The sequence below is a fragment of the Bactrocera oleae genome, chromosome 2 (genome assembly GCF_042242935.1).
Source record: "Bactrocera oleae isolate idBacOlea1 chromosome 2, idBacOlea1, whole genome shotgun sequence".
Taxonomy (NCBI): domain Eukaryota; kingdom Metazoa; phylum Arthropoda; class Insecta; order Diptera; family Tephritidae; genus Bactrocera; species Bactrocera oleae.
The window spans coordinates 87,784,494-87,811,118 of NC_091536.1; positions in this window are offsets into that span (position 1 = coordinate 87,784,494).

The following is a 26,625-nucleotide window of genomic DNA, read 5'->3' on the forward strand; positions in this document are numbered from 1 at the left end:
GGCACAGAAGACTTCGAACGTCAGACATTTGGGCAGATGTGCGGCATGTAACGGTGCAAAAGGAATGCGATTTAACAGAATACAAACGCTGATGAAATCAACACTGCGCGCTGACAGGCGCCAGCAGCAACAACAACAGCAGCAGCCACAACTACAAACTGGATAACCACTAAAAACCCAACACCAAACGCATTTTCAACGAGCTTTTAGCAAAATTTTAAATGCCAAATGGAAAAAGAACAACAAAAACAAAAGCAAACAAAAAGCAAATCGAAAATATAGCGAAAGAGCGCGGCAACAATAAAAGCGCCGCGAAATGAGAAAGCAAACGAAAAAGTATTGTGTTTGTAGCACAAAGCAGTGTTTGCATTTAGCTGTCACTATCAGCATAAACAGCAGCGCCGCCAGCAGTGAGGGAGTGGTGTGTAGCTGTGTGTGTGTGTGTGGCCATTGGGATGTACGTCATAGCGGCAGGCACCGTTGGGTTTGACACAGCATCATCATCCGTTACGTAAATAGCAACCGCAAAGCAGCAAGCGGTGTAGTGGGTTTCATGTGGCGACGGCCAACGTTAAGTGGCGGGGCGTCGACGACAATTTCAGCTCAATAACCCAATCACACCAGATCACTTGGTCGGAAAGCGCGTTTGGGTAGATTTGCTTATTTGGCCGCATTCAACACGGGAGTGCGCCTGGGAATATCAAATTTATAGTTCGGATTCAATGTGTGCAATAACAAATGGATGTAGAATGACGTACACAGCTTTGGAGGACCCGAAAAGCGAGTTGCCGTTATAAAGTTGGCGTGTGTTTTGGTTGGAATTTGTAAAAATACGATTGATAGCACTGTTTTGGCACTGTTCCAAGCCTAAGTGAGGTTAGTTGAAATTGCATTGACTCAATTCGTTGGCTTTCGAAATTGTGAAAGAATTCAGCAGCTCGGAATATGAAACTTGTCCTTACAGCCGGAGAATTTCAATCGATACAAAATCTAAATTTAGCCCTTTTTTTTAATAACTTAATCTCAATCTCAACGAAGGCTTCCGTAAAAGCTTTAAGCTCCGACACAAAATATTCTAAATAATACATGAATAAGAACTAAAGAAAACTGTTTGTCATACTGGCCACTGACAACCATTTGAAATGGGTTTGAGTCGTAGATGTAATTTTTTACATTCCTCTTCAGAGAATATTCGCACGACAAAATTCACATTACACAAGATTAGCGAAGTTTCATAGTCTAAGATCCGGAAACTCAAGGGTTATTTTGAAAGAACTTTAGAGTCATCTAAATTTTATTAGATTATTAAGTCTAAATACATCAGAACTGACTTGCAGCTCACTGCAGTGATTCTTCCATATTTACGTAAAGGAAAAGGTTCATTATATTTTAAGCTATAATGTTGACAAACTTTAAAGAAAGAAAGGAAAATAATAATAAACGCAAAGAAATTTTGAATGAAATATTTGACATATTGTTCCACAGTAAAAGAATTATTTAATTAATTTAAGAACTACAAATGACGCTCCGTTAGCGCAATGAAGCTAAAGTATTGACTCAGCTGAACACTAGATATGAAAATAAAACACAAAATAGCAAATTGGCGTTGTTTCATTCCGTTACTGGTAAATGTTTATAGGTAAAAAAGTCGGAAGCTATACTAGAGCCGTTTTCCAGTTAGTTAAGCAAATATATGAAGGGCTGGGTTGGGATGGATATGAGTCAATATACCTAGTTGTGAAGAAAAATAGAAGAATTACCTTATACTATATCGAAAAAAGTTTTGGAATCATTAATACACTACATACGTATATGTACAGATTGAATTAAATGCATGTCTGCTATAACTCGGCACTACCAAAATTTCGAATTGCACAACAGGTATTTCTTCACACCAAAGTGGTTACTTGGAAAATATAAAATTCGTTACAGGATTTCGCTTAGATACAATAATTACTTGAATCTGAGTAAGCAGTTAATAAAAATAAATTGCTCCTTAAAATAACGCTCCAAGAGCTTTTAAGAGAAGTGTGAAAAAGCTATTGATTAACGAACTAAACGACCATCTTATTACTATCTTACATTCATATCTAGTATAGAAGTAAAGCTTGTTTGGTTAGTCCAAAGTAACCGCGTTTAAACGTTTTTTAAACTGTTAAGCTGTTAAGGACAACGAAAGAGGACGATTTCCTCTGAGCCACAAAATAAAGACTCTTTTGTTTTTTTTTTGGGTAACCTCGATCGAACCAAACTGAACCAAATTACAGACCAACATATACTGTCTTGAAATCTCCACTTTCGGATGCTATAAAATATGTATACAGTACTATTGAAGATTTTATCAATAAATACAAAAACAACATTATGTTCAAAAGCACTTTTTTTTTATAGCATGCGCCTGTTTCTTCGTCAGTATTCGATTTTTCAATGAAGAAAAATCGCTTTTTTTAATAAAATAATTTATTTTTGACGTAAAAATTTGTGAATCAAAATTGGGGTAATTTTTCGCAAAATCAGTTGAAAAATTAAATATTTTAAATTCAAAATTACGGTGAATTTGACACACTAAAAGGTTAGTTTATCTCAAATTTCGTGAAAGAAATTTTGCTTTATAAAAGATAAAAGAAAAATTCCAAGAACTTGGTTATTTGAAATTTTCATAATTTTTGACGTTATGTCAAACAAAACGTAAACCTTTACGATTAACACTTAAAAAATCTACCACCCTCTCGCGTCGACTTCCCGACGAGAGATCGCCCGTAAATTATTTTTCCTTTCATTACACCCTGTACACGGTGTACGAGTATTACTTGTATGTTTACCACGAAGCTTGTAACACGCAAAAGGTAACATCGAAGACCTTATAAAGTATATAAATAAATGATCAGCGTTACGAGCTGCGTTGATTTAGCCATGTCCATTTGTATGTACTATATACACGAAATAGTTTTTCAGCTTTTGAAATATCGATCTGAAATTTTGCACACGTATCATAAGCCCTTAACTCTACTATGTTTTCAGCCTTACTTTGGCAAAAAAAAATTTTCTCCTCAACGTTGCCACTTCGTGCGTACACTTTAACATTTGCAATAAATAGTGTTATCTTTTGTTGCAAATATTAGACCTATTTTCTGCAGTGCTCCACCATCACAAACTCCTTGAATTAGCGGCAGCGAAAAGCAATAAACATTTCGATTATAAATACATTTGTTAAATTTATCATTACTAGCACAGCCTTGATTAGCCATTGGAAAGCAAAGCGAATTTATTGGCTCGGGTTCAACACGACCAGCTCGAGGCTGAGACTCAATTTTCAATCGCTTACTTAGCACAAATTCCGGCAATCGCCGTTATCCCACCGTTCTTGGATGACGCAAAGTGTTGTTGATTTTACTTCACTTTTTTATTTAATTCCCACCGTTTTTATTTAATTCCCATCTTTTTTTTTGTTATTGCTGTTGTTGTTGTTGTGGTAGTAATGTGAAACGATTTTCGTGTGTGCGTTTTTAACAATTTCGATTTTTCGCTTTCAATTGGCCCACTTTTCCTCGACTACAACTCTAAACAGTTTCTAATGCTTTCGCGTGTGTATGTGTGCGTGTTAGTATATATTCATGTGTGCGTTTGTGAACGGGTGTATCACTTTAGTAAATGTGCCAAAATTCCTAGCTTGCACCACTTACTACCCGATACTTGTGTTTCTCAACAAGCTTTTACTATTTTCCAATTTCATTCAATTCCTCTTCAGCTGTTTCCAGTTTTCAATTCCTTTTTTTGTTTGTACCTTTTTGCTCTGTCGAAATCTACTTTAATACCTAGTGTCCCACCGCCCTACTCATTTAGACTCCTTACAGTTTGTGAATTGAATGTGAAGTTTCGCAAAACTTATATGTGTGTGTGCGTATAGCACTTGCACCCGAATATTGTTGTTTGTGTACAGTTGCAAGCGAGCAACGAAACCAATTTCAACAATTTATCGCACATGCAAGTTCATATAACTCGTGTATGCCATCACAGACTACCAGCCCCACTCACTATGCGCTCTTGCTTGCATCGGTACTTCAGGTCGTCATTTCGTCGTTTCTAATTTCTATTTTTATTCCACTGTTTCCATTACTTGCAACCCACTTTTATTTCGTGACTGTTTGATTAACAATTTTGCTCATTTAATGCATGTGTATATCTGCGTGTGTGTGTGTGTGTGTGTGTGAATGAATATCGCATTGCATTATGTTACAGCAAGTAAGTACCTTGGCTCAATGCTCTTACTTCCACCAAAAGCAGTGTCTAATTTAATTAGTAACTTTTAAGATGCCGACAAATGAGCTACGTTGATCGAGAGCGTGGGTTTGCAATTTTCATTAGGGAATTTCATTACCGTTCGTTGTATTTTAATACCAACTTACAAGCAGTGCAGGCTTGAGACTCAGTAGAGTGCTAGTTGGAAGCTTTGCTCTTCATATGTAATTTATATTACGGTAATTTTAATTATTTCATGCTTGAATTGCATTAAGAACGATGAAAAATTCGAACTAATTTAAAGGTTAACATATTAGTGTTTTCAGTTAAGTTTGAAAACATAATCACACAAAAGTTCATCTGGGAATCTCTGAAAACCTAAATCAAAATTTTTAAACAAATGGTTCAGCTTTCGAATCTGAGACGAAAATGTAATCGAGATATAGCCCTGGATTTACATTAATCCCAAAACTACGGCGTTGTGCTTTTTACTTTTTTGAAATATGAATTTTTATATTTTTACAATAACCGATAACATATCCTTCCTTAGTATTGCCACTATGGTACTTAACACAATTAAGCCTGAGATATATTTTTCATTACTTGAACTACTCAGAAGCGATTTTTAACACTTGTCTACGGCTCTTTTAATTAACCTTTTCCCAAGCAATCTTAAGAACATTCCCTCAAATGATTCACGCTGGTCATTTCCAAGAAATTATTATCCAGTGGTTGAAAACGGGCAATGGCAACTCCAAAGAGCCGACAATGCTTCTAAGTGACTCCACCGAAGCAGCCATTCTTTTGGTCGAGCTCTCCAATAATTTGTTACCTCATCGTGCACAAGCGCTAATGAAAAATGCCACAAAAGCATTTATTTTTTATGGTAACCCCTACTACTATTTTTTTAAGACCTTTACCTGAAATCACCGAACATGTTAAGGTGAAAAATACATACGGTCTAGTTTAGCTTGATGTTCTCGTCGTAACCATCAAAGTTATTCACTTGTAAGACTGACCAAAAAAATTAATGATAAATCGCTCAAAACTTCCCCCTTTGAGTGTGATATAGCATAGCTTCCGACCGACCTGAGGCTGAGGCTGTCTTCGCCAGGTCCCATACGTATGTGAAGAATAATCCAAATTTTTTAAAGATGTCTCGTCAAATGAAAGAGTTTTCCATCCGGGGTTGCGAGATCGTACTGTTCCATTGATGTCCTTTTAATTACTTGCTCTTAGCATTATTCTTCTCGCCTCAATTGTTGATGTTCTGACTCTACAATATCATTCAACCAGAGAGCAAGGTTTAGAAATTGCCCGCGGTAAAGCATGCCTGTCGTAAGAGGCGACAAAAATCAACCGGCAGGTTAGGACGTCGACGGCAGGTACTCACAAAAAACACAACGAAAGTTGGACAATATCCTATAGGCTTACATACGGTTAGTCGAAATAACTGACTTGACGCTAATTGCCAAAGTTGAATGGAGTGTGGCGAAGTCAGACTGAGGTTAAAACAACTCGATAGATACACCTGGGGCGAACCTGGCGAAGGGGCTGGGATTAATATTAAGTAATACGCAGTATGGTAACAAAAATTGGTCAAACTTTTCAGAACCCATATAATAAATATATTGATTTCAATCCGCCGGATTAACTTCAAAGTCATAAGGTTAATTGGTATGAAAAAGTTTCACAAATAGTTCGAAAAGTCACCAACTATGTTGACTTTTCTTTAACCTTGGAAATTTTCTAAATAAATGAATGCCGGCAGCACAATATACACATTTCAACGATGTTTAGTGATTAGTTGGTAGTTCAGTTCATACTAGTTCAGTTATACTTATTACAGTTCCACTCGGCCAAAATTTAACCCAGGTCAGTGGCTTTCGGGCACTAGTCCTCCAAATAAACTATATTTTAACCCTAATATCTAGGCATGTAAAGAGTTAACACAAAATAGTAGACTGAATTTATAACGAAAGTTATTGATTGTAGAAAATATTCGAAGATTGCTCTTTAGCCTACTATTTTAAAAACCCCTCGAATAATTGAGGCCTCATAACAAAGAGATTCGTAAGCCAAAAACAATAAAATGGAATTTAAACAAATCCCAGCACTTGACACAGAGCAAACCCAATGCGATAACTTACCGAAGACACACACACACAGTTATCTAAACCTGTACAAGCTAAGTATGAGACCACGATTCTAAAGCAATTTAATTTAATTTTATTTGTTTTGGCAAATTCCCATACGAACAGCTGTTTTTTCTCGCGCCGCCTGGCGCATTAACCACACCAACACCACTAAGAAGTACGTGTGTGTTTGTGTTTCCGCAAATATGTTTACAAGGCACCTTCGCCCGTAACCCCATTCAATTGTTGAGCAACCTCGACGAGTTGTCACCAAAATATATATATACAAATCTCTGAGCTGGGAGATATTTTGTGTGTGCGTTTAGCTACTTGACGTCGTTCCGCCTCCTTTTTGTGGCATAACGAATGTCGCTACGGCGCCAAAACATAAGTTAACGGTAATAAAGGAGCCAGCCACAGCGACAAAACTCGGCACAAATCGACGTAAATGACCGGCCGCAGAGAGAAAAAGTGACAGAGCGCTCTAACGAGAAGTGGAGAGAGAGAGGGGGAGAGGAGAGTGGCAACAGCTAATAGCGAAGAGGAAACGACAAAAGTGTGGAAGTTTTTAAAACTTTTATCAATTCCTGATAATCCTTTTTGGATACAACCCAATGCCATTTTATATTTCGGCTGCCAAGTGCGTTCCGTGTTTGTTAACGGCTTTGCCATTTGCCATTTGCCCTTTCTATAAATGTGTGTGTGTTTGTTATTGTTGTGTGCTGCCAAAGACGCTGTCGCCATTTGTAGCAATTTTATGCGAATTGTTTCTATTTTATTGCAGTTATACACTTTGTTCGAGAATTTATTTGGTTTTATTTTTTTCCCGTTTTCCTTTTGCTCTTTTCATTTGATTTCCTTTCTATTATTGTTAAGTATTTTTTATTACAGTCACTACGTATGCTTTTTACGTTGTTGGTGCTGCACTTAATGAGGTGTACATGGACTCCAACTGATTAAACTTTCACAAAGCCAACAACAACAACAAGAAATCTCTGATTTTCATCCCACTGACCGCTTCGTCCACAACAAGCTCAGTTGTAAGCTACTGGTCGGTTAGCAGTCCATCGAACTTCCTCTTAGTCGAACGCAACTTATTAATAATGTAGTTATGGCCTCATTTCTATGTTAGTGCTTGTAGATTATTTGTCTGAAATTTGGGAAAAGTTAATAATAATAACCAAAATTTGCAAAGCCATCGATAATCATGAGTCTCTTTGGGAAGCCTCAAACGAAACAATGATGATAAGTTCATTAGGGTGGCCCTTGAATGTTAAATTAACAATAATATTTTTGTCACTACATCTTAATCGGCACTTGGGGCCAGTCATAAAGGATACGGTTTCATTAAAACTTAACAGAAATCAGTATTTTCATCGTATTACTATTGGATGAAGGTAAGTTGGCCATCACTTATTTTTGATGCCAAATCAAACTATGCTAAGTGAAATAGTATTGCTTAATTTGCTGAAATGTCTCCTTCACTAAACGATATGGACAGTATAAAAGCAAAAAGGAAGCCATATTCAAATATTTTGTATAAGGTATATACATATATAAACGATCAGCGCGACGAGCTGAGTCGACTTAGCCATGTTCGCCTGTCTCTCTGTATATACGCGAGCTAGTGAGTCAGTTTTTGTAATATATGCCTGAAATTTTGCACACGTCTTTTTCTACCCAAGAAGCTGCTCATTTGCTGGAACCAGCGATATCGCACCTCTATAACATATATAGCTGCCATACAAACCAAAAGCAAGCTCTTTTTATTTGACAAAAAATGTTCACCAAATTATACATAGAATATTGTCGAAGTATGATTGCTATAAGAAATGTACCTGCGACGGTTGTTATAACTTCAGTGGTTTTTGTTTTACTTTCCGAACTTTGTGCCTGCTTCTGACGACATTTTGAAAACAGTTACAGCACTACTAGTATATTTAAACGTACCTTTTATATTGGTGGTTATTTTCCGATGTTAATTCGTGACCGCTGACCAATTTTATATACGAGATGTGTTCACAAAATAACGGGGTATTTGTTTTTTGTAAAAAAAAAAATTATTCATGCATGTATATTAATTATGTCGCCTTCAAAATAGACTTATGTCAGCGCTACTTCCAATCGTCGAAACACTTCTCAAACTCGATTTTTGGGAGAGTCTATATTTCTTCAAAGATTCTGTCTTGTAAAACGACGGCTCTTTAAGGTTCTCTATATTTTTGATTTCGACAATTGGACTCTCCAAACCAGCGAAATCTTAAAATCCAAAATTCCCGTTATTTCTTGAACACACCTTGTATAAATAAGTAACTCTATAACAATCTCGTTTAGTTCTTGATGTTACAGAAAACTATTAGGTGAAGAAAATACTCTGTTTGCGTATATATTGTAATATTATAAAGCATAAAAAGTTTATTTTTCTCAACATATGTACAATACGTAGCTTAATTTCAAATTATATTTACATTTTTCTAATAAATGTTTGTATTAAATTATTTAGCCACCCTCACATAGCCTTCAATAACTGCTTGTATATAAAGTATAGTATATAATATTGTAAGAGTTCAAAGCCCTTTGACTTTTTTAATGGATGTTAATAATATAAAAATACTAGATATAAGTATGTATTTCTGTATTTATGACACCATCTGTCATTTGTCTTGGTGGCAGTCCTTAGCCGAATTAAAATATTAAACAAGCCGAAGCAAACCCTGCTGGTGTCAGTCTACAAGCTGAAAACAACTCAATTAAAATTGATCTAAGCAGTACTTACGTTTGTAAGCAAGCACAACCACCACCCCTGATATTAAGCAAAGAGTCGCGAGAGCAGCTGGACACCGAAGAACACATAAAAACTGTGAAACCATAAAACTTATAAACTGTGGAGAGCCTACGTAGTAAAATCATTTTATTGCTATGTATTAGAAACTTTTCTAGCAATAAAATTTTAAGAACAGCGAATTGCTTGTGGCAGAATATCGTCGATCGCCCTTCCGCCCTTGTAAACTGGAACCGAATTAGTAAGCGCTCTTAATCAATTAACTATTAAGTGTGGATTAATGGTATGAGGAGTTTAAATAGAAAATGCATATTAACAGAATTTCACATTGCTCATAAAACCATTATTGTCTTAGAAAAGTGGAGTTTTATTGTTAAAAAAACTATATACGTACATATTTTTATATATGTAAAAATGATTTTAGAGTTCATATTTTGCTTGAAAGTTTTTGTAGAACTATTTTACTTTTAATACAGTAATCGTTCGCAATTTTCCTGAATAGTAACTATTGTAATTTTTACTAAGTAGACTACCTAAATAGTTCCGGAACTGATTCTTACCTGAGTTTTATGAAACCAGAAGTTCAATCTCCACGCGGGCTTAATTCCCATTTTAGGCTCAAATGTGACGTTAATGTCTAAAATAAAAAACTACACGCTATGTCTACCGCTTATTTCCTGAAGACATAGACATAAGAATGCCTAATTTTCGACGATCTTTTTCTTATACTAAAAGATGAGAAGGAAAAAGCCACAAAGTAGTGATTCCAAAAGGAGCCAACTTCTTCTCTCTTTCAACAGAAATTAACTTTAAAAGCGATTTGAGAACAGTTGAGATTTTTGCAAAACCACTCAAAACAAAGAAAGAACTTTGTAGGCTTTTTGAATTTTATCCGCCTCGCTCCAAAAGCGATTTGAGAACAGGTTTAGATACCAGCGAAATAAATAACTTGTGAACTACTTTTACATGTACATTTGTTCAGCCTCCTAAAATTTAGCATATTCTGACAAAGTACGGTAAACAGAATGAGAAAGGGATATGACTGCCTTAAGGATCTGTGTCTTGATTTACTTGATGAAATTTGATCCAGAGTAGTCCATTTAAATTATCTGCACAAACCGAATGGATAACAAATTTTTTTTAGATTAAAGTCATCGAAAACTTGCATCATGCCATTGGTCCATCCACTTCAGTTAATGACAATATGGTAATATCGAAATATCGAAATAGTTAAAGAAACAGTGCTTGAAAATCGTCGTGTTGGCATTAGAGATAAGAAGAGGATCTCAATATCTCTTCGACTCAACACATTTTGGTTAAAGTGCTGGGTATGAAGCGTGTCAATGCTAAACGCATACCAAAAGATCTGGATCTTTCACAAAAACGAACAGAGGACGAAGAGATACTTGTCAACGTAGCTGTGTACCTTATATTCATTAAACAACAATCTAGTGAATGGCGCTCCAAATATGAGTCGAGACCGAAAAAATCAAATACGCTGAAGGCACTCAAGGCCCACTTAGCCGAAGCTAATAACAAGTGTTGATGGTATAAGCCTTCATATCTCCAGCGACTGTCCTTTACATGAGTTTCTTCTCTTCGTTCATTACAATAGTTAAGATTTCCACAAAAGTTATCGTTATTCCTCTCCCAAACGGTTTTGGTAAAATATTAATGTTGAACCTACCTGAAAAGAGAAAATAATATTTGCATTTAATACAGATATTATATTTTAAAATTAAAAAGCAAACAAAGTATACATATATATTTATCTATATACAAAGTGCAAATAACTGATCTAAATGCTCCTACAAAAAGCAGTATAAAAAATTATTGCGGAAGAACACTGAATAAAAGCTAGAGCACTAGAAATCAAACTATGAAAGAATCATTTTTCAACAATGTTTGAATATTTGAATGCAACCAACAGACACGAAGAAAGTTTCCTCACAAAAATGGGAAAAACTCGTTCGAAACGGAACTAAAATCGAAATAAGAAATCGCGGCAATAAATTTCATAAAAGCGAAAGACTTTGTACTCTACTTTCAACTCGAACGTGGCATGTGTGGCGGTAAGGATTGCAGCCGTGTCTTGGCCACCGACGCCGTCAACACCACCATCTCTATCACTATTACTGCCACCGTCGCCATCGTCGTCGTGGCCGCAAGCTGAGATGAAACTCAACTGCAGTTTATTAAAGCTCAGAAATTTCACAGCCACTGCACCAAAAAGCGTTCTGCATCGGCGACTTGAGCGTGAGCTGGTGCCTGTGATTGTTTCCAGTGCGCATTATCCTGCGGCCACATGTGCAACTGGCATTGCTGCCTGCTGTGCACAGCTGAGTGCCGACACATTCACACCGCGCCAACGCTACGCCGCCACTAAGCGAATTTGCGAACGAAAAGTTTTGCTTAACGCCTTGTTGTAGTTGTTGCTGTTACTGGGGTGCTGGTGTTTTAAGCAGCAATCCACGATACGGAGCGTTATTATTTAAAAATGCAATATTTCAGAAATCTTTCGCCGTTCGCTTTTGGATAAATATGTGCATTTCGGAATGGTTTTCATAAAATTTTATAAAAGCCGAAATTGAAAAAGGCAGCAGTAGTAGCAGTAGCAGCAGAATGTGATCACCGCCGGGCAAATTCCGATGGAATAAAAAGTCGCATATAAATTTCATTTTATGTTGCACCATCGCACCGCGAGCAATACTCGTAATGCAAAATGGCAGTGGCTGAGCAGGAGGGAAGGTGCGACAGCAGGGGACGCTTGCTGCTTATGCTTCTCAATGTATGCATGCATTGCAAGAGTGGGCTCTGTTGCAAGTGCATACTTATAGATTTTTATAACCATGCATTTGAATATGCAAGCGCTTATCTGTATGTGTAAATATGTGGCGCTGCGTTGCTGCTCGTATTTACCGTCATTGTGGCCGCCTGCAGTTGATTCAATTTTATGAAGCTTTTAAGAAACACTCGCCAACTTTGATTCGGCACGCACACAAGCGCTTATACATCCACACACACATACATACATACACACATACATCCATACATACTCACATACGAATACCCCATATAATCACACACACCCAGCGCGCGCTTCAAAATGCAATCAACGCTGCATATTCGGCTGGGTGTTGCCGGACGCGTTGCTAAACGTTAAGTGTATTTGCATACAACAAGTTGAGCGGCGAAATGCATTGGCCGTGCGGGTAGCAGGGTGGTAGGTGTGTAAGTAGTCAACTTTTACACTCTTTGCTCGATTGCTTTGAATTTACTCGCCTCTTAATATACATGTGTGCTTATTTTATTCCATTATTTGCTTACTCTCATATGAACTTGTTCAAAGAAACGAGAAGAATACCTTTTGTTTGTAGTGCTTCGGACCATAAAAGCGTAGGCGAGGGAAGAAAAGCGAGCATATGATTTGTAATTTCAAACGACTATTGCATTTCATAAGCTTTTAATATTTTCTTGCCATGAATTGATTATATGTTCAAGAGAATTGCGTATGAATGACATAAATATTTTATAGAATGATCGCGAAGAAATCAGATTTAGAAATGGAAAAATCTGCAAAGGGGCTTATACAGTTAAAGTAATGAGGATATAAATATGTAATACCAGTATTTCGAACATACCGCAATTGAGAGGATTGGGTGAGTGACTATCAAATTGGGGTTCTACATATATTCAAATCCCCGCGGAGGCATGACAGTTGGATTTATGGAGCTAGAACGAAGCCAGATTTTTATCCGACAAAGGACAGTGAACCCGATATAATTTCTCTAAATTATTTGTAGCTACAACAACAAAATTTTATTTGACAATAGCAGTGTAATATGGAGATCACATCCAAGACCATAATTTGCGAAAATATATTTTTTCGTATATACTGAATATTTACTTTAAATTTTTTCTTGCTTTCTTGTTTTTTCTTGATTTCTAAGTTTTAACAATTTTCAAGCAATATACAAACTACCATATACATATATGCCACTGTTCATCAGAAATGTAAAAATTACCTCTTACTTCAAACCAATATCTTTGATATGCCGTATCCACATATTCTGAATAAATATATTCCTCTAAGGTCCTAAATAATTCATGTTAGACCTTCATGGGACTAACAGCATTAATCATACATTCGAGGTACTCAGTTGACATTTTCAACATGGCTATTGTTGTTATTGTTGTAACGGTTACCTAGTTCCCGCTTGGATGATAAGTTATAGTTTGATTGTCGTCGAGGTCATCTAACTGGAGGCCCAAGAAACAAGCTGTTTCGACGGGGTCGGGCCATAGGAAAAAGGGTGTTAGATGAGTTGGGTTTGTTGGGCATGCAAAGAGGTGGTTAGTATCATGCGGAGACTCATTGTACGCAGGACATATGTTTGGAATGTCGGCGTCTATTCTGGATAAGTATGAGTTTAACCTTCTACAATATCCAGAACGAAGTTGCGCGAGGGTCACTCTGGTTTCGAGAGGCAACTCGAGCTCTACGTCTGCTATGGGTGGTAGTTTGACTCCTAGTACGCCATTTACTTAGAGGGAGTCGATGAAGGTGTTGATGGCTCCATTGTGAATGGCGGTCAGTGCTTGTTTATGGTTTTTTGCGTCCGAAGTTCGGTCAGCGTACTGTCTGTCCTTTTGATGTTCTGAGGCGGTTCCGCTTCAAGCAGACGACTGCAGGGGTAATTTCTACCAAAACACCCCAGCAGAAACTGCTTGGAAAGGACCTCATTATGTTCCTTAACCGGAAGCATAAGGGCCTCACTGTGCAGGTGTTCTATTGCGGACATCAAGAGGCATCCCGTGATAGTCCGGAGTGCAATGTTCTGACAAGTCTGAAGCTTCTTCGTCTGCGTTGCACTACATCTAGGCGACCATATTGGTGATGCATAGTTTAGGACCGGCCGGCCGATTGCCTTGTATGTTGCCAACAATGTTTCTTTGTCTTTTCCCCCGTTCTGAAACTAAGGAACATCGATTACCAAAACGACGTGATGTCCAAAATGTCACTATCTGCGGATGATAATTGTCTAATCCCTAAAAGGGGCAGTTACGCTTAGCTGTTTATGTTAGTTGTATTATTTTTGTCAAGATTTAAGAGCAGAAGCAATAATTAACCTTAATCTACAATGATGCCGAAACTAACATTCTCTGAATGAATCTAAATAACCAAATTACGAATTAATTACGAAAATAATGTTGTCAATTATTACCTATTGAAAAATATATTTAAAGCAAATGCTCTTCTGCATAAAAAGCGAAATATTTCCAACTATAAAGATTTTAAAAATAAGTTTAACTAAAACCCATCAATTAAAAATGAAAAAGAAAATTCAGTGCCAACAGTCAAATATAAACGACAAACTATCACCTTACATACCTACTCAATACCGATATGTAACGGTTACTAACATACTTACATGCAAAGCGTAGAATATGTCAACTGAGGGAAAAGTCGCCAAGTCTCGAAGTTTTAATGAGCACTCCGAAATGTGTTTGCCTGACGCCAACTAAGAGGGGCTCACTTGGAAGTATCTTCATGAATTGGCTCGTTTCATGTTCTACTTAATAGGTATGAACGAGCGTAAGAAAGAGTACGTTGGCCTTTGGGTCTCATTTTCCGTTGCAACTGTAAAGTAGTACAAAATTCCTATTGACCAAACTAAAGTTTGCAGTTAATTTCTACTTTAGTTAAAGTGCTCATAGTAAAATTTTAAGAATTGACAAAATATGTAGGTATATGTAGGGGGGTGTACGTCTCATTTAACGGAGAAACTATGACCCCCAAAGGTTATTAACAGAACTTAAAAGTAAAAATGAACATTCAATTGTTTTACAAAGTTACAATTTACAAGCAACAGTCGTCGCTAAGGATTAGGTGAGGGAGAAAAGGGGATGAGTGTTCCACTACCTGGTATAAGGCCAATGAGCGTTAAATAGAAAAATAGTCATAAATAATTTATAAATAAGTAATTCTCTTTAAATTTGGGCAAAATTAGATGGGAACGAAATATCAAATGAGATGTTTTTATCATTAAGCTCAATAGGAAGCTATGGGCGTCTTCTATGTGAGATTGAGTATTTTTTGCTACGAAATTTTTAGAATTATTTTCTATTTTTGTAGTTATCTGACTTGCCTAAGGAACATAATATCATAACTGTGGACACCTAAAATATTCTTTGAAAGAGAAGAAGTGAAAAAATAGATGTGGAGGAGTACTTTTGGTAAGATTAGAGGATACGAGATCTTATGATTCCATTGCTCTGATCGCTTCTACTTCAATGACTGTTCAAATGACCGCACAAACTCGTATACTCAAAGCTTAATTATGCACATTTTTTGCGCAAGATGTCGCTCTAGTATTGCTTAACAAAGAAACATTCTAAAGATTTACTAATTATACGATTTTTATCTAATGAAAATCTCTTACTCCGTGCCTTTTTTACCTAAGCTCCAGAAATTAGATACTTTAAGTTTTGACTTATATCCGAAAAAGTAGTTGTAAACCAACTATCCAACCTCATTTTATAAGAGGTAGTATTATTGTAGCTTTCAGAGAGGAGTTAGAAAGGGGCGTAGTGGACAGCGAAATAGGGATAAGCTTCTATAAGGATAGTTAACTAGATAACCGAGTAGGCTGCGGAATCTTCTCAGCTAAACTAGATAACAAACTCACCTTTCACTAATTGAAGTTCTTGAAAGTAAGCCTTTTGAGTAAAGCTACATCAAATAGAATTAGGCGAAAATTTTGCCATTTATAATTAATTGGGTTCATCTAAATACTTTCTTCTAGTCACCACTATATCACAACTTAGATCAAATCAAACTATTTCTTAATTTCTTGAAGCAGCTTCATGGTGTGGCCATGACACACCGATTTCAGTCAATGATATAAGGAGTCCTGAAACTTCAGTTAGAAAAATTTATACGAACTTTGAAGTCTTCTCAATCTGTAATCGGTTTCTTTTTGGCAGTTAACAATATTAAATTGGAACCTTTCTTAATGCACTCAATTTCACCAGAGTCCAAGACTTTCCTGTCGGTCTCCAAAGGATCTCACTACTTAACGAAATTGCTCTCCTAGCAGAGCCATTTCCAGTCGATACTCTCAACTAATTTTAAATAAATATAACTTTCGAAATTCAAAGAATGCCAATCAGCATCTTGAAAGTGTAGTATACCAACAACAATGTTTAAGCATTTTTTAGTTCGTCATAAATGAGTTCAATTGATTGAGAAAGATGCTTACATTCCAGCTATTAATGGCATTACAACTAAAGCAAAAATAATAATAGCAAAATAAGTGGAATAGAAAGAGGGTGTAGCAAACAAGTACAGTACGCTTGCAATAAAATCGCCTGCCTTCGCCTTCATGCACGCCAACTGATGATGAGCCACTTCAGCTCGGACGATGGTTGGTGCTCCATCATACTCCATGCTGCAACGCTCGCGCAATCATTTATCCACACTCTTGAGGATGTGTGTTAGTATTGTTGTTGCTGTAGTAACTGTGCTTGGCACATGGTGCTTAAGTTCTCTCTCAAATGAAAGCACCGATATGGTTTCTGTGGTACGCTCAAATGACACTCACCAGACCAATTGTCATGATGAATTGTACTGTTGGTAACGTCGCAGTGGAGAAAACAAAAACAACAACTGTCACTTCATGGGTGGTGGCTTTGACATTGCTGGACTTATTCGAAATGAAGTCACGAATCGTTGCTGTCGTGTGTTTGCTTGTGACTTCGAGTCATTTATGTATGTACTTGATCTCACCCATAAAGTGTCGCGGTTAAGTGGCCGATTGTATGTGATTTTGATATTCAATGAATAATATTGTGTGATAATGTTGTCATCGCTTGCACTATGCTCCATTTCGCTTTCTCTTGAAGTGGGGTACATCTTTGGAGATTTGTAAAGATATGAAGATCGTTATGAAATATACTGATATATATAAGTATATTGCAGATATGGATAAAACAGAAGGATCGAACATTCAACCTAACCTGCTATTATAATTCTAAAATTTGTACACTACTAGATGCTTTGAGAATATGATAGCAGCATGCTTCGATTACGAAGGCCCGACTTTTCGTAGGTACTTAAGAATCAGCTATTAATTGTCGTTAAAAAACCAAGGTTTATCAATTTTCGCGACAGTAGAGTCTAAGTAACTCGAATGAACCTGACTTTTTATACGGCTATAGACCAACAACTCGCCAGCATTTCTCATAGTTAATCGAGAAATTCATGCGCTACAACAACGACAGCAAAAATCTATAAATCTTATGGAGAGATTGAACCGCCCCAAAGTCCAAGCATCTGATATATATTTAAGGAATGAACATAATTAGTGAATTGTCAATTATATGTATCTTAATTTCTTACTAAAATTAAGGTATGATTTATGATTTCAGAGAATAATTTTTTGATTGCTAAAGTAGACGATGCACAACTTCAGTAGTGACATGGAAATATTTAGAAAGGAGGCGTGTGTGAATATTTTGTTTTATTAGATTTTATTGTAGGAGATTTTTCCTAATTAATGAGAATAGGAATATGGAATATATTTGACAGGCTTCTATATAAATCTAGAAAATATATAACTCTCTTGGTATTGGTTTACAGCATCTGTTGAATCAGTTGGTAAATTTAAGGTTTTGCGTCGTGGTTCACTAACTTTTAACTAAGATTCGAAGGTTAAAAACAGCTACCGTGACACTACTCTTAGCAATTAATCAAAATTCAAGGTCAAAAGACTTAAAGTGACTACAGGAGGGTTGCTACATGTACGGCCCTGAATGGTTGTTGGAGTTTATTGTAATCTTTTTAAAGCTTGGTGTGAACATGTTCAAACCTCGGGTCCTATAAGATGGACTCATTTAACAAATACACCACGACTGCTGGCTTGAAATTCTCAGAGGAAACTATCGCATTTTAAAGGGGAAGGCCGGCTTTAAAGTAAAAATAAAAAAATTTCATACATTCCCAATCAATGAGTTAAATTTTTGCAATTAAATTTTTTAAGTAATTAAACTTCAACAAAAACAACAATTTCATATATTCAAGTGTTGTTAAGTTTAAAGCGTTAAAAAGTGGAATGCTGCCTTTGCGCTCATTTGACCACCTCTCGGCGAGCTGCGTTGTCGTCCGCCAAACACTTTGATAAATCCTGCCTGCAACTACTTCTGTATATATATAAATACATGTGTATGTGTGGGTGTTTGATTAAAGGAAGGCGTTTAGAGGAATAGAGCGTCAAGAGCTCCACTACAAAGTGCACTGATTTATGCTCGAACTTGTGCAGCTATAAGCATTAACACTACAAATGTATGTGTGTGTATGTATTTTTTAGCGACTGTGTGTGTGTGTTTCCGTGGTTATTCTGCGGTTTGCATGGAAATCCACGAACGTTCCAGCGGCTTTTATTGCTGATAAATTGTATGCATTAACGCGAAAGGAGACTAAAAGGCTTGCAAATTGAGAGGCGCTGCACTGCAGAGCGAGTGAGGTCTATTTGTGTATTCCTTGTTGGAGCATTTGTGCGAAAAGCATGCCAAGGCCATGGCGATAAGAGTTATATAGTATAAGTACAAGTATATAAAACCGAGATTCTAACTCATGCGGCCATTGTTCTATATAAAATCACAGCTTAAAATGGAAAACACATTTTAAATATTATTATTCGTGACATCAATCATGACACATTTAAAAGCTTGTGCTCTCACACTATTTAGTGTCAAAATAAAATTGTACTAAGTGGAGCATAATTGTCAGACCATTCATTCTACGATGTGAAAGTGCGTGAAACAAAGGGCAATAAAAGAGTAATAGTGGAAATTTGTAATTGTGAAGAAATAATAAATGAGGTTAAGCGGAGCTCATGATACATAACTGATCATTTGTAAGCAATATATTCAAACAGGTGGCAGTATTGTTCGATTCTATAATATTATTCGGTTTAGATGATATGTGATGGGAAAGGCAAAAATCATACACAGTATTCTTAATATAACAATGGTGTCTACCACGTGACCACTGTATAGCAAATGTATAGAAAACTAAAATCAGAGTCGAAAGCTCAAACTAATAGATAAGAATACGTAGGTATATAGCTAATTGCCGATCAAAATAACTGTCATTTGTCATCTGTGGAAGATGGAAACTAAACAAATGTAGCAAATAGAAAGCTTAAAGACAAAATTGTAAAAAAAACAAATTTTAAATCACATTTATCTTGTCATTTGTCACCAGTCACTAATGAAAATTTAAATTTAATAGTAAATGAAAAAAATTATGTTATCTGTAGTGAAGAATACGTAGAGAAAAAGAGACTAGCTGTTCACGAGCACGATAAGGGCAATAAACAATACTTGTACATATGTATATAATACCACGTCATGTATCACTGATTAGCTTATAACAAATTCGGTAAAATTTGAAGCTAAAAACAACTTCAGCTGCAAAATAACAGTAATATGTGAGACACACTATCATAAATACAAGTATTTGTGTAACACCGATCTGTACTCTGTTACTGGTCATGTGTCATTAGTCACTTATGACAACTGAAAATAGTAAAACTATGCAACTAAAAGCAAGGATTGCTAACCATTTTTTAATATACATGCTATTTTTATCCCTAAAATAAAGTAATCACTTATTAAATTCAAATCAAAAAATTTAAACAACTTCTCATTTGTCAATAAATATTTGTGACAGAAAAAATACGTGCCAAATAAAATATCGTAAGCCAAATTAATTTGTCAAGGAACTGTCACTCGCAAAAAGTTAAAAATGTTTATGAATCACATTAATTTAATTTAAGAAAAATAAACTCATGGTAAATAAAAAGGCTATATTGGCTAGTAAGAGTTGTCATAGTATGTCACTCATGTCATCTGTCATTTACAACTGCCAAATGAAAAGTTGAATGATTGAACCGAGGATCGCATAGAACTTGTCCGAAAGCATAAAACGCATTGGTTTTAATGACGAAGAGGATGGCAGGAGTTGTCAGAAATCCTGTCATCTGTCAATTTTTTAATAAAACGCAAAATAGATATTCAAGAAACATTTATTAAATGACAATATGCAATCAAGTGTTGGTCAGTTAGCTGTCTACAAGTCGCTTTGAAAATAAGCTCCTAACCAAAGCAAACATACTTGCGCTTAATCCAACATTCCATACACTTGTTATAAGCCTTGACTGGGATGACGTTCAGCGAATTTTGGTTATTCGATTTCGGCTAATTTTTCAAGCGTCATTCGCTAGATTGTTGAACAGTTTTGACGAAATATTCATAAACCCACGTCTCGTCACCAGTGATCATGCGTTTGACAATAGAGGGCGCTCAAATACGTTGTCAAACATCTATTTTCCGACCTCTACTAAAAGACGTCTTTGCAAGAGATTCAGGTCATTTGGTACGAGTATAGCACGCTTCATTTCCAAAACATTATCCGAAATGCGTTAATTCGATCTATAAGAGAAGTTGCGGTGCTCTGCCATCTCACTGATGATTTTCAAACACTGTTCCTTTAACTCCACTAAATGCTTGAGCCGGGTCGAATTTGATGATGTGATTTTAGTCTGTCTAGCAAAATTTTTTAATCTGCATTGAATTAAGTAATAATAATAATAGAGTAACTTTTGGAAACATATGGAATATATTCAATTTGAGTGATGGTATCTACTCTATAATATAGCGGGGCCGAAAAAGCATGTCGAACAAAATTTATGGTTCAAATTAGCCGAAGAATCAGAACTTTTTTATTCTGCATTTACTTTATATTCTTCTTTTATATCTCTTTTACCTGGTCTTTCTGTTTTCTTTGGAGTTTAGAAATACTTTATTATATGCGAAGTAATTATTAGGATTCTTCCGAACTCTATACATATCATTTTTGTCTCTATTGCTTTAGCCTTTTTATAGCTTTTACAACATTACTTAGTCAAAGTTTTCGAGAATATTCTAAATATTCTAATTATTAATCCGATTAATTACGACGACTAATTTTGTATAAAACTAAAAAAATACACACCTTTAGTAGCACAAACATAACGGAAAACAAAAGCAATAAGAAGAAGAAGTCTAGTGGGTTTCTTGGTCATTGTAAACCGCAAAGACTTGAGAATTCAAAGAGTAAGCAGGCAAGCAGCCAGCAATCAAGGCAAGCGGAAAAGAAAATGAAAACGGCAAGAAAAACAAAAACAAAAATAAGCGCGGGAGCAAGAGCGATGATGCCATAAGAGGAAATAAAAACGAACTTAAACCGCAATTAAAGTGAATGTTTTTACACGCTTCCACAATCCGCCAAGATGAAAGTTTTCGAAGGCTGACGCTGTCGTGGCCACTGTATGGATAGTCGGTCAGTGTACGGCTCGGTAAAGAGATGTAGTGCACTTAAGACGTTTTGGCAAACTTTTTGCATCGCATTGCCCGAAGAGCGCGCGCGAGTGACGCGATCGCGTTATGCCAGTTACTGCGGCGAGGTGCAACGGCAGCGGCAGTTATTGCTTTTAATTGCCAGCACTTTTATACTTAGCAGTTTAGCCATTTCAATTTTCACTTAATAAATATTTTTTTCACTTTTGCCGGCTTTTTTGTCTTAATTTCTAAATTGCAGCTAAGACTGTAAAAGAGTTATTCTCCCCAACTATGCGGATGGAATAATGTAAGAGTTTACTGTTTTTTGTTTGTTGGCGAATTGCTGTCAGTTGGGTTGGCAATTCAAGGCGCAATTATTAAATAAATATGAGGCGAAATATTGCTAGTTTCTTTATTTGAGTTTAAGTATTTGTAAAGTTGCCCTAAGTTTTGATACTAGAAACTGAAATGAAACCTAACAACAACAGTATTCTGTAGACAGCAGCCCCTTTAATAGACATGCAATGCGATAGATTCTAAAAGAATTTGTGTTAATACTTTCATTCTAGGATATACATATCATACTTCTTTCCATTAAGTAGCCACTAACCTGTTTATTCATATGAAGAATTCAGATTGTCGTAATGTCTCTTCTTTAACAAAAGAATGAAAAGTTTTAATAAAAATTTAATCTTATTTCCCATTTGGAGTTTGCTAAGCTTTACCGCACATTCCTGGACTAATAATTGTTTTATCTTGTAAGTTAAGATGAGATTGCCTAGAGTGTACAAGTATATGCATAGATTTCTCAAGTGGTTCCTCTCACCTTAACTAAAGATGCAGATCTCTCAATTTTCCTTATCAGGACCTAACGGAGGAATAAATTTTAAGCCAAACTAACCTCACTTATCGCTAAAAGTAACAAATTGTCATAAATAACAAAATTTCGGACTCACGAAAAAACAGTTAGTCAACACTTTTTAAAAGTGATAAAATAAAGTATCTGGAAATGGATAAACATAAGTAATCTACTCACATAAATGTGTCGGCTTTCAAATCCAGTTATGCTACAACATTCCATTTCATTGCTCAAAAAAAAAACTGCTTTATAAGCCAAGTCTACCAGGAATATGTAATTATGCATGTTTCGACAGAGAATTATGCAACATAAAATGGCAAAAAAATGTAGAAAGAGATAAAAGGCAAATGGTCAAAAAGTTTATTTTAACACGACAAAGTTGATTTTTATTTGGTGCTTTTTTCGGTTTTTGTTTTTGGTGTTCTATTTTTTATTATCCTAAACAATATTTTTGCACGCAAATTGTCGACATGCTCCTGCTGTCCTTGTGTGATCATTGCTGCTGCTGTTGGCACACACTTTTGTTGCAGTAATAAATTATGGTTGTCAACACTGGCAAGCAATTTCTCATGCACTTTCGGCATTTCAGATCAACAGCCAGCCAAACAAACCGGCCCAACGGCCAGTCAGCTGCCAAGCGAAAGGACACCCCTTTGAAGTTGGCAGGGCAAAAAGGAAAGCTTACAGGATATTGTTTGTTGGTATAAGTATTAGTTAGATGGCGATACAGTTAGATGTTCACACTACAATACTATATGTATAGTAAATGTGTAACTAGTGAGGTTTGAAAGTAAATGAAGAGAAATTCGCTTTTTATTTACTGCTTTATGCAAATTCAGCTGGGGGAGGAGGCGTAGTGCTGCAGAAAAAATGGACAGCAAGTCGGGTATGCATGTACGTATGTATGTTTGCATGTGTGAACCGAAGCATATAGCCACTACTACTTAAGCATTTATAATGTTTCGCCGCCTCCAGAATCCGTACGTTGACAGTCAGTCATTTCTCTCTAATATTGCTTATATAGCTACAGAAATACAAACATACGATATACATACATACCATATATACATACAGATGCATTTGTAGAGCTTATGTGACTTAAGCAATTTGTATGCAATGGAATTTACAATTATTGACATATTAATAGAAACGATTTGAATACTTTACTTACATATTGAAATTTTAAATTTTCCTCTTCAAACAGAATTAGAAATTTATTGCTTTAGAACAATTTATTACTTTTCGACCTTACATTATATGTATACTATGTAAGAGTCCCCTCCTTGGTGAGAGTAAAACGGAGAAAGTGCAAAATATATCTGTGCGGCTTTCAGTTTTTATACTTTTAAGTCTTTTGCAAAGCAATAATTTAAACTTCAGAGTTGCCAAACAAATTTAATACAAATGTTAATTTAATTATTTTTTTAATGCATTATTTGCAACCCTGGTTGCCACCCCCTACATACATACTACTACATACCAAGCCTTGTTGTTCGAATTAGAGCTACGAATCTAATAGTTCCTATATTAATATAGCACATTGAAGTAACTAAAATATATGTAATGTAGTCGTAATAATTTGATTTTTTACAACACTTTTTTTCATTTTTCCAGAGTTCCCACCTTTTCGTATTCACAGTAAAATTCTTTATAAAAGGCAAAGTTAAATTAATAAAATGAATTTAATAAAGCTTTTATGCATCAAAATTATCATTTAATTCTGGCAGAGTTGCCACACTTTTGATAAAAAGAATAAAGTAAAGATAAGCTTCGTAAATATTTATCAATGTCAAGTTTTATGTTTCAAAATATTTTTGAAAATAATTTTAATATAATTAACTTCGATAAAAAGCGTGTTTTATGATGGTCAGCATATGCCAACTGCAACTTTTTTGCAAAAGCCCAACTATTATGAACGAAATAAAACTATCAACTGGCAATGCCTCTAGTTCAATATAAAAGACAAAATATCTTTGATAAGCCAATATAAGTCTTGGCTAAGTCTTCCATACAAAATAAGCTAAAAGCTTAATAATTATATTACCTGCTTTTGAATGTATTTCAAATTCATATAAGTTGTTTTTTATTCTTGTTAAATTTCTAGCAATATTGGTAACTATTTTCGTAATCAAATATTTCAAGTGAACCAAAGAAAAATTAATTAAATGCAGGGATAAGTATACACTATCCAAACTTTAAAAAAGTATGGGTATAAAACAAAAGCGAATTTAATTTTGTATAATCTTTTCACAGTGTGAACAGGGTTGCCACCTTTGTCGTTAATTTAAAGTTTTAATAAAAATATAATATGAAAAAGGCAGTTTAACACATTTTTGGAAAACACTTAAATATTCGAAAATAAATAGAAGCTTAAATATATTTCAGGGTTACCACACAGTATCATATATAATATGAGATATATATTATTTAGTAATAGTATAGTACATATAAGTATGTGAATTCCAAAAAACTTTCAAAATTAAGAAAAGCATATACATTTTTGACAGAGCTGCCACACTTTCGGAAAAAAAAATTATTTCAAAAATAACTAATAGAAAATAAAGTTTAACACTCGTTTGAAAACGCTTAAATATTAAAAAAAAATTTAATCTTACATTATACATAATTTGCATTGGAATTACATAACTGAAAAAAGTAATACAACTTTTGTTGTTGCTTTTGTCATCTAAAATAATTTTAAGGCAATTTGTATTAACCCATGACAATCAGTAGTTGCATTTACATTTTTTTAATTTAAGGGATTGCCAGAATGCACTAAAATTATTGTAAAACATTAATTGCGCTATTAACATGAACAAAGCTGTACATAAACTGTTGAGTGTATACTTTAAAAGACGCACAATTTCTCATTATACATAAAATATACGAGCAGCAATCCATCTTTTCACAAAACACACCAACCCACCGAGAAATAGTCGGACCACCGGTGTTAGGTGTGGATATGTAAACTGAATTATATTCAAAAACATGTCGATTACCCTTTATACCAAAAGAGACAGATAGCGACACGTACGCACCAACACACAGCCACATAATTTGCCACTACCAGTTCCGGTGAAGGACAGCTACAGCTTCACCAATATATGCATACATGCGAGTATAGGAGGAGTTCAGGGGATTTGAAGCGACACAACTTTGAGATGCCATGTTTTAATAAACCCAGAATTATTCTTATCACACGTGCAGAGTGTCCACAAATTTATTTGCGACATTTTTCCACAAACACACACCCATACTCACACGTATATAGATTCAGAAAAAAACCTTGCACTTTACATGAAACTGTTTGCGTTTGTACATAAATATATTATGTGGGTGTGTTTATGTTGTCATTTCTTTTTTTTTTTGCTTTTACTCCTCAAGTGACCCGCTGTGTTGTTGGGCAATATATTTTACATGGAAAATGTAGAATTTTAAGTGAAAGAAATTAAAAATGTGTGCAAGTAGCTTGAGCACGTGATTTTTAGCTAAAATATTAAAAGCTCTAAACTAACAGTGTCGCTCTAACAAATAAATATGTGCACACACACACATGCATATAAGTAAATGTTGGTGTACACGTATACGTCCAGTGTTGCATGTAAAAAACTGTGTACTTCTGTGCTTCACCAGACGATCCAACGGAAGTTGTTAGATACGAGTACACCAATCCAATGCCATTTGCCGGCCGGTTTTTCGCATTCATATCACGTTCGAGCTTATTCTCTCTTATCAGCAGAAACTACGAACTTACTAGATATTAGTGCGCAGAACTATCCGAATACGAATACGAATGCAGATGGAAGTGTGTGTGTGTGTATGTGTGAATTTAATTGTATAGCTTCTAGTTTAGAGTAGATATTCTAAGGAATGTATAATTTATTCTCCATCGGACCACCAAGAGATGCTGAACTTAACTTGTTTTCCATATTGATAAATTATATTAGATAAGGGGGAATAATTTACAGTTATTTAAGGAAAAATGAAATAAACGTTTTAAACAAACACCCAATTAGTATTTCAAAGAAAATAATTAAAAGCTGGGTTGAAAAGTTCATATTGTTTTTAAACAGAGCACTTTTTTAATTAAAACTGAATTTTATTATAAACATTACAAATATATATTTTCTTTGTTTAAACTACATATTTCTAACAAAAAAGGGAACCGTCTAGGCTTACTTTCTCAATGTAATCGATACTGCCGTTACGCTTCTCTGCAGAGAGCA